Consider the following 10,142-nt stretch of genomic DNA (forward strand, 5'->3'; position numbering starts at 1 on the left):
AGAGGTACAAATTGAACAAACTGGACTTTTCACATCATTTGTTATCAACAAAGAGGAAGATTGAAGGTCAAATGCTGTTCAAGTGGACTGTCTGGCATTTCTTCTGTCTCCTGGGTAAAATGATGGTTCCTAAATAGATTGGTAAGGACGAACAGTTTATCCAAAAATTCACCTGGAAAAGTTTAAGAATTCTAAGGAGTGAACCAAATTCAAACCATTCGTTTACTTTTAAACAAGAAAATGTATTTATGAAGAACACTACTATCTTCCACTTGAATACTGAGTATTAGTAATTTATAATAGATTTCTTTTAAATTGGAAAAAGAGAGCTTTAACAAAAGGAATTTTTTGCAGAGCTATTTTTACTTTTAGTTTCAGCATCCAGGTGGTACAATGAGTAGGACACTGGACCTGGAGTTAGGAAGATCTGAGTTCAAATCTGCCCTTAGATACTTACTAGCTGTGTGACCCTGGGCAAGTCACTTAAACAATGTTTGCCTCATTTTCTTCATCTGTTAAAATCAGATCATCCTAGCACCTCACTCCCAGGGTTGTTGTGAGGATCAAAAGAGATAATATTTGTAAATGTGCTTAACATACTTCCTGGCACACAGTAGGCACTTGAAAATGTTTGCTTCCTTCCTTCCTTCTCTGAATTTTTCATAGACGTGCATGTACACACATATATAATTTAAGAGCATAATATTCTTTAAATTTTTAAAAATTTCATTTTAAAGTTTGATTGATATCTTTTAATATCACATTTATTTCCTAATCTGTCTTTCATTCCTTTGAATTTTCTTTTGGAGTGAAGAAATCATTTAAACAAAACCAGCTGACATCGTTGTCATGTCTGACAGTATCTGCCATATTCTATGCTTATAGTCCCTCACCTCTTTCTGAAAGGAAGTAGCTTTGTTTCACCATCATATCTCTAGGCTTAAGATTGGTCATTATAAGCATTGAAAGATTGATGTCCTTTTAGTTGCTCTAAAAAATGTTGTAACCATTGTGTATATAATATTTCTGCCTCTACTTTCTTCACTTTGCCTAGCTGATGGGTATTCTCTCTCTCTCTCTCTCTCTCTCTCTCTCTCTCTCTCTCTCTCTTCTCTCTCTCTCTCTCTTACTCCTCCTCCTCCTCTTCCTCCTTTCCCCTCTCTCTTTCTCTCTTTGCAAAAAGTTCTGCTATAAATATTTTTGTATATATGGTAACTTTCTATCTTTGAACTCTTTGGAATAGGACAATGGTATGAATGATTTAGTAATGGTTTCCCATATAATTCCAAACTATTTTCCAGGAAGAATGGTGAGACCCATTCATACCTCTACCAGCAGTGTGTTTATGTCTAAACACCCAGAGTTCCCCCCAAATCGACTCTTCCTCTGCATTTCTGTGCTGCTCTATCTCTTGGTATTCTCTTTATTTCAGTTCCATTGTCCTCTGAATCATAATCATTTTTGGTTTCTATGTCATTTTTTTTCTTTTCAAAATACCTTCACATAAGTTATGCTATTATTGCCCTCATTTGACATATAGGAGAATGGAAGAAAGAGGGACTTTTCTAAGGTCACTCAGCTGATCAGTGATTAAACCTGTATTAATATCTAGCTCCCAGAATCTCAGAATATTAGATTAGTAGAGATTTCAGAGGGTTTCTAGTCCAACCCATACCTGACTGTGAATCTCTCCTATGTCATCACCAACAAATGGTCACTCACACTCCACTTGGAGATTTTTCAGTTATGAGGAGCTCATTGAGATCATTGTGATGGCCTCCTAATTAGTTTCCTTGAGATCTACCTCTCTTGTACCCACTTATACCCAATGCTCTGTTTCTGCCTTTTGGGCCAAGAAGAACTGGCCCCTTTTCCTTGGGAGGGTCCTTTAAATACCTAAATACATCAATTTCACCTTCTCTAAATTTTCTCCAAGGTATAAACATTCCCATTGTCTTAACTGACCATCTTTTGGCATGATCTCCAGCCCCATCACCATCCTAGTCTACCTTATGCTTCATAGTCCATTGAGTACAAAGTTGTGGTGGAGATAAGGGGCCAAGGATGGCCAATGGTGATGAGCATGAGACACATTGCAAACATATATAACCAGAAATGGAGACTGGCCAGTCATGTTGCAAGAGTAAGAGATGACAGGGGACCAGTCTGTGTATTGCCCGTGGCATCCATGAACTCCTAAGAGCTCCAGGGGAATAACCATTTACATAGCGACTACGACGTGCCAGCCACTGTGCGGAGCGCTTTATAGATATCCTGTCATTTGATCCTCACAACAACCTTGTGCTGTTGTCACCTCCTTTCACAGTTGAAGAAACTGAGGCAAACAGGGTGAAGGGGCTTGCCCAGGGTCATCCAGCTAGTAAGTGTCTGAGGCCAGATTTGAACTCAGGTCTTCCTGACTCCAGGCTCAGCTCTTTATCCATTGTGTCTCGTAGTTGCCTCAAGGACTCTAATGCATGGGGTAGATCCTTTGGGAGATAGCTTATGGGAATGAATGGATGAGAACCACACAGGAAGGGATGGTAGAGATGGACTGCGATCCCCCCTGAGAGAAGCCATGTCCATATTGATGAGCATTAAATTACAAGGATAACAGTGCATTTGGATAAATCTTTAAGATTTACAGAGTGTTTTCTCCATGTGCTGTGAGGTAGGCAGTGGATGTATTGTTATCCCACTTTACAGATGAGGAACACAATTTCCAAACAAATGATGGCTGCAGGGAGAAGAGAAGGGAAGAAACATTCATATAACGCTTCCTAGATACCAGGCACTGTGCTAGGCACTTAAAGCAAACTAAAGCACTTAAAACCAAACTAAAACATTACCTCATTGGATCCTCACGGCAACCCCAGGAGGTAAGTGCTATTATTATCTCCATTTTACACTTGAGGAAACTGAGGCAAACAGGGTTAAATGACTTGCCCAGGTTCACTCAGATAGTTTCTAAGGCTAGACTTGAACTCAGGATTTTGTAACTCCAGGCCCAATTCTCTATCTATTGTACCACCAACAGTGCTCACACTGGCGTTGTTTCCATCAGCATATATATGTATAGGGGCAGCTAGGTGGCACAATGGATTGAGGGCTGGGCCCGGAGTCAGGAAAACCTGAGTTCAAATCTGCCCTCAAACATTTACTAGCCATGTGACCCTGGGCAAGTCACTTAACCATGTTCGCCTCAGTTTCCTCATCTGTAAAATGAACTGGAGAAGGAAATGGCAAACCACTGCAGTATCTTTACCAAGACAGCCCCAAATGGGGTCACCAAGAGTTGGACACAACTGAAAAAATGACTGAAGAACATATACATATATGTACACATACATATGTGTGTATAAAAACAGCTATTTATGTTGGATTGTAGAAAACTAGCCTCCTGGAATCATGGACAAACACCTGGGAGAGTAGAGTGGGAGGTGCTGGGAATGTGAGAAGGAGATTGGAGTCAAGAACCTCCTTAGCATAATGATAATGGAAATGCCACCAGATGAGTAAATCCTATTTATTTTCTGATAAATAATGAGTGTTTTTGTCATTACTGTAAGATATCAGGCTCTCTTCATGCATTCCTTTTTTTGACAAAGAATCCATTAGTCTTGCATGAATCTTCAATTATCCTGTAACACAGCCTTCAGGCAGCAAAGTTATTGGAGAAGATGGGAAACCTGTTCCTTTACCCACTTAGCTACTCACACTAAGAGAAACCTCAAACATTCACAGGTTTTGCTCAAGATAAATAGATGGGAGAGGAAAGCATTGCATGTGTAAACTTATCAAAGAATGTTAGTGCTAGCAGGAACCCTTGGAACTCATCCAGTTAAAACCAATTATTTTATTGAATAGGAAACTGAGTCCAGAAGTGGTTAAGTGACTGGCCAAGATCTTGTAGCTAGCCAGTGACAGAGCTGGGGCTTATATATAAATATATATAAATGTAATATATAATAATAATAAATAATAATAAATATATAAATAAATAATATGAAACAGTCAACACGATCGGAATACGATGTTGTTCTTGGTGAGTCATTTCAGTTGGGTCCAACTCATCATGACCCCATTTGGGGTTTTCTTGGCAGAGATACTGGAGTGGTTTGCCATTGCCTTCTGCAACTCATTTTACAGATGAGGAAACTGAGGCAACAGGTTAAATAACTTGCTCAGGGTTACACTGCTAGTAAGTGATTGAGGCTGGATTTGAACTCAGGTCTTCCTGACTCCAAGCCAGATGCTCTATCTACTATACCACCTAACTGCCTTAGTATGTAATGGGCCCTCAGCAAATGAACTCTAAAATCAAGCTCCTCAAATGCTACTGGACCTACTGGAAATTATCTTTGAAGGGAACAGTATTTGTAAAGTGATGAGGAACCCACTGGAGAGGGAAATCTGAGTGGTGGTAGATAAGCAGTGGTAGGGGAATTGGGTTTTGGGCAGACGTAGGCTCAGATCCCACTTCTGACACTTCCTAGCTGTGTGACCATAGGCTCACCCTTACCCTCTCTGAGGCACATTTGTTAAATGGGGATAGGATATATAGCACGACCTCATAGGGTTGTTGTGGTCACAAATTAGATACCTCATATAATATACTTTGCGGTTATTTTTATTTTTAAAAACAATTTTTTTATTTTTCCCCAATTACATGTAAAGATAATTTTTAACATTCATTAATTTTTTTTGAGTTCCAAATTTTCTCCCTCACCCTCTCACCCCTTCTCTCCCTGAGATGGTAAGTAATTTGATATAAGTTCTACATACGCAATCATACAAATACAGCTGTTATTTTTAAATTGAGGCCTTTGACTCCAGGTAGGAGGCCAAATCATACTGTAATGGGCTGGGGGATGGGGAGTGGGTGGTGGGAATGTCATCAGGGTAAGTCTCCTTAGTCAATTTGAAGGTCCCCTTCCAACAACTAGATGAGATGAAGGGGAAGGAGTATTTGTTTAGAGCAAAAATTCTTAACCCTTTGCCTAGTTGGGTGATGGCTATGGACCTCTCTTCAGAATTGTGTTTATAAATACTTAAAATAGGATTACAATGGAAACTAATTACATTGAAACATAGTTATCTATCTATCTATCTATCTATCTATCTATCTATCTATCTATCTATCAATCTATCTTTCTGTCTGTCTGTCTAAAGTTCACAGTCCTCACTGTGGACACCTGGTTTAGAGGCATTTGAGCAGAATACCTCCACAGGGAGTATGTGATAACACCTATGAGTGCCTTCCTCCCTTCCTCCCTCCCTCCCTCCCTCCTTCCTCCCTTCCTTTCTCCCTCCCTCCCTTCCTCCCTCCCTCCCTTCCCCTTTCTTTCTTTCTCCCTTCCTTCCTCCCTCCCTCCCTTCCACCCTCCCTTCCTTCCTTCCTCCCTTCCTTCCTCCCTCCCTTCCTTCCTCCCTCCTTCCCTCCTTCCTTCCCTCCCTCCTTCCCTCCTTCCTTCCCTCCCTCCCTCCTTCCTTCCTTCCTTCCCTCCTTCCCTCCTTCCTTCCCTCCTTCCTTCCTTCCTTCCCTCCTTCCTTCCCTCCTTCCTTCCTTCCCTCCTTCCCTCCTTCCCTCCTTCCCTCCTTCCCTCCTTCCTTCCCTCCCTCCTTCCCTCCTTCCTTCCTCCCTCCCTCCTTCCTTCCTTCCCTCCTTCCCTCCTTCCTTCCCTCCTTCCCTCCTTCCTTCCCTCCTTCCTTCCTTCCTTCCCTCCTTCCCTCCTTCCTTCCTTCCCTCCCTCCTTCCTTCCCTCCCTCCTTCCTTCCTTCCCTCCTTCCTTCCTTCCTTCCCTCCCTCCTTCCTTCCTTCCCTCCCTCCTTCCTTCCTTCCTTCCCTCCCTCCTTCCCTCCTTCCTTCCCTCCTTCCTTCCTTCCTTCCTTCCCTCCTTCCTTCCTTCCCTCCTTCCTTCCTTCCCTCCTTCCTTCCTTCCTTCCTTCCCTCCTTCCTTCCTTCCCTCCTTCCTTCCTTCCTTCCTTCCTTCCTTCCTTCCTTCCTTCCTTCCTTCCTTCCTTCCTTCCTTCCTTCCTTCCTTCCCTCCTTCCTTCCTTCCTTCCTTCCTTCCTTCCTTCCTTCCCTCCTTCCTTCCTTCCCTCCTTCCCTCCTTCCTTCCTTCCCTCCCTCCCTTCCTCCCTCCCTTCCTCCCTGGATTATTATTAGGTAAACAGCCATAGGAATAGGAGCCATATTCTCTTCCAGGAAGGAGGTTCTCTGATCTTGTGTGGGAAGCTGATTCTCATCTTGATATTGACTGTGAAGTCCAGAGTGAATGGTGGAGGCAGTGCTTGACTCATGCTCTGCTGAGAATTAAGGTGATAGTGATACAAGTGAAAGCAGGAACCATATGCAGGCATAGAATTGAGATGAGAAGTATGACCCTGGAGGCTCTGTGCCAGGGGCCATCTGCCAACACTGGCTTCCTTTTCATCATTAGAAAGCAGTGACTGAGCAGGCGCAAAACTGTGCAATCATTCATCATTAGGACCAGTCAGAATGCAGATATTGTTATAGGTGCTCATGATTAAAAGGTCAATAGTGAATGTTATTAAAGAAACTGAGCGCCTAATCCAGAGATGGCCAGGGATGCAGATGTCTAGAGAGACATTCTGAATTCTAAACAGGCTGATGTTGATGGAGCAGGTTAGCAGGCAATATGGCTGCCAGCAGTGGGACTATCACTTCATGGATGGATGGGACCTTAGAGATAATCTAGTTCAACACCTGCATTTTAAAGACAAGAAAACAATAACTTCACTTTGTCTTGCCCCAGATTCAAATCCACTACAATACTACTTGGAAATATCCATGCCATTTTGTCTGCACTCCAACTTCCAACTCAGCCCCAGAACTTGGGTTCCCACTCCTTGAGCTCTAGGTTCTGATTGGTAAGCATTCAACTTATTTTCCCTGAACCCAGGCACATGACATTTACCAGACATCACTATGTATATGTACTCTTCCCTCACCTCCATTTCTCAAAAGGACATGACAATCAATTGGCCTCTAACTCCAAGCACCATGCCTTCTGACTTCCCTGCCCAAAGCACCCTTCTCTGATGACCACTCCCTATATGTGTCATAGGCAGTGAGGTGGTGCAGTGGATAGAGTGTTGCACTTGTAATCAGGAAGACCTGAATTCAAACTTGGGTTCAAACATTCACTAGCTGTATGACCTGGGCAAGTCATTTAAGTCCTATCTGCCTGGAGCATTTGTGAAGCATCTTCCATGTGCCAAATACAATGCTTTACAAATATTATTTGTAAAAATATCATTTGACCCTTACAACAAATCTGTGAGGTAGATATTATTATCATTCCCATTTTCCAAATGAGGAAACTGAAGCTTAATCTAAGTGACTTTCCCAGGGTCACAAAGCTAATAAATATCTGAGGTATTAACTGAATTCGAGTATTCACAATTGACAGCCTAGCAATCTATCCACTGTGTCACCTAGGTACCTCACCAGTGGTCACCAGATGGAACTCTGAGGGTAACTCTGTGCTTCAGGAAATTTCATTGGCTTTCCTATAAATATCTTCCTCCCTAGCAAAGTGACTAGCTTGCTTATTAATATGTAATTTGCAAAAAATCAAGTGCCCTGTCCCAGGCTTCTTATGGGAGACCATCAGAATAAGGAATCAAATGCTCTCCATTGTGAAGATTTCCTTGTTTTTTCTTTTATTTTTTATTTTTACTTGCAACAGGTTAACAGAGCCCTGGGCGAGTTGGACTATAGATGTAAGGAAAATATAGGAAAGTTGAGATACTAGGCTGAAATACTAGGACAGAGAGTCAAGGAGAATCTCTCAGACTGTGACTGAGTAAACAGATAAAATGTATTAGCCAAGAAGCAATGTTGAAAGGTCAATGAACTTAATGGATCAGTGGCATTAAAATGAAAAGTAGGATCAACAGTAAGTACTGGAATATAACTAAGGTGCTTTCCGAATTTTTTTTTTCGTGCACTTAGCAAACACTCCAACCTCCAAGAGTATTTCACATGAAAAGCAGAATTAAAAAAAAATGATTGCGTATGACATGATGGCTCACACTACTTTCTGATCTATTCTACTACCCTTATTCATGCTGTGGGTGAGTTCATCCCATTCACATTCATGTCTATGATTGTTAATTATTAATTTCACTCCATCCTAACCCAGTTCCCAATTACAGATTCATATTCTTTTTTTGTTTGTTTGTTTTGGTTTTTGTTTAGGCAATTGGGGTTAAGTGACTTGCCCAGGGTCATACAGCTAGTTAAGTGTCAAGTGTTTGGTCTGAGGCCAGATTTGAACTCCGGGTTCTCCTGACTTCAGGACTGGTCCTCTGTCCACTGTGCCACCCAGATGCCTCCCAGATTCATATTTTTTTTTTCTGTCCTTTTGTTCTCCTCATCACAATGTACCCTCTGAAGTTGGATTTTCTTTTGATTTTGAATAATCTATCCCCAAATCTACCCCTTCTTTTAATACTTCCTCTGCTTCTTCCTATTTCTCCCAGTTTCCCTGTTAAGGTTAATGTATTTCTTCATTTAACTTAACTACAAACTCCATATATTTGTGTTCGACCCTCCTTTGTCTAGGTCAGATAAATAAATATTAGGTTCATGTGGTGTCTATTCTCCCTATCCCTTTATCCATTCTAGCATTGTCTTCTTGAACCACTCTCATTACGTAAGACAATAAAGTAAGTTCCAACCCCTTGAAGACATTAAGGTTCTGAAGGGATATTTGTTCTTTCTCCCCCTTATTAGAATGTAAACATTTCATCATAATATAGTCTCTTCAGTTGCTCCAATTTATTTACTCTTCTATGTTCTGTGTTCTATTTACTGTTCTTGACTCCCATAAAATCATTTCAAAATATCTATTCAGTTCTGGTCTTTTCATCAGAAAAGCTTGGAAGTCCTTTATTTCACTAAAAACCCATCCCCCTCCTCTCCATAAGATTAACCTTAGTTTTATCTTTTAAGTTATTCTAATTATTCTTGTAAGCCTATTTCTTTTATCTTTTGGAATATCCTATTCCAAGCTCATCTCATCTTTAAAGTGATAACTGCCAGGTCTTGTGTGATCCTTACTGGTTATATTTTGAATTAGAGTTAGAGTATCTCTTTGATACTTGAATTCTTTCTAGCTACGTGCAGTATTTTTTTTCTTGATCTCTAAGTTCTCAATTTTATCTATGATATTTCTGGGAGTTTTTACTTTGGGGTGAATGATGTCTTAATTAAATTAAATTTTAAAGGCCAAATACAATGGTGTTTTCTCAATCATCATTCTCATTGACCTCATTGCAGTCTTTGAAACCCTTAAATACTCTCTCCTCTTTGAAACTCTCATCTCTCTAGGCTTTTGACACTTTCTCCTGGTTCTTGTCCTACCTATCTGACCACCACTCTTCAGTCTCTTTTGCTGAATCCTCATCCAGATCACACCCTTTAGCCAGAAGTATTCCTCAGGATTCTGTCCTGACTCTTATCTTCTCCTGCTACACTACTTCATTTGGTGATCTCTTGAGCTTTCATAGATCTAATTACCATCTCTACACTGACAATTCTCAAATCTAACTATCCTGCCCCAACCTCTCTGCTACCCTTTAATCTCGCATCTCAAACTGGATTCTAGTAGACATCTTAAACTCAGTATGTCTGAAATAGTACTCATTATTTTCCCCCTAACCCTGACTTGCCCCTACTTTTTCTATCACTTTAGAAGGCATCATCATCCCATTCTCTCAGTCCATTAGGCTCACAACCTAGAAGTCATCCTAAATTCCTCAGTATCCCTCATTCCCATATCCAATATGGTGCTAAGTCCTATTGATTTCACCTTTGCATTAGCTTTTGAAAATGCCCCCTTTTCTCCTCTGGTACTCACTCCACAATGGTGCAGGCCCCATCACCTTATTCCTGGACTTTTGAAATAGCCTGCCTGGTGGGTCTGCCTGCCTCAAGTCTCTCCCCACTCCAATTCATCCTTTATTCAGTCACCAAAATGATTTTCCTAAATTCCAGGTTTTGCCATGTCACCTTCTCCACCTCCCTCCAATAAACTTCAGTGGCTGTCTATGGCCTCCAGGAGCAAATACAAAATGCTCTGTTTGACATTCCAAGTCCTTCATAACCTGCC

This window comes from Phascolarctos cinereus, unplaced genomic scaffold, assembly GCF_003287225.1.
Source record: "Phascolarctos cinereus isolate Bilbo 61053 unplaced genomic scaffold, phaCin_HiC Scaffold_3;HRSCAF=262, whole genome shotgun sequence".
In the NCBI taxonomy this organism is placed as follows: domain Eukaryota; kingdom Metazoa; phylum Chordata; class Mammalia; order Diprotodontia; family Phascolarctidae; genus Phascolarctos; species Phascolarctos cinereus.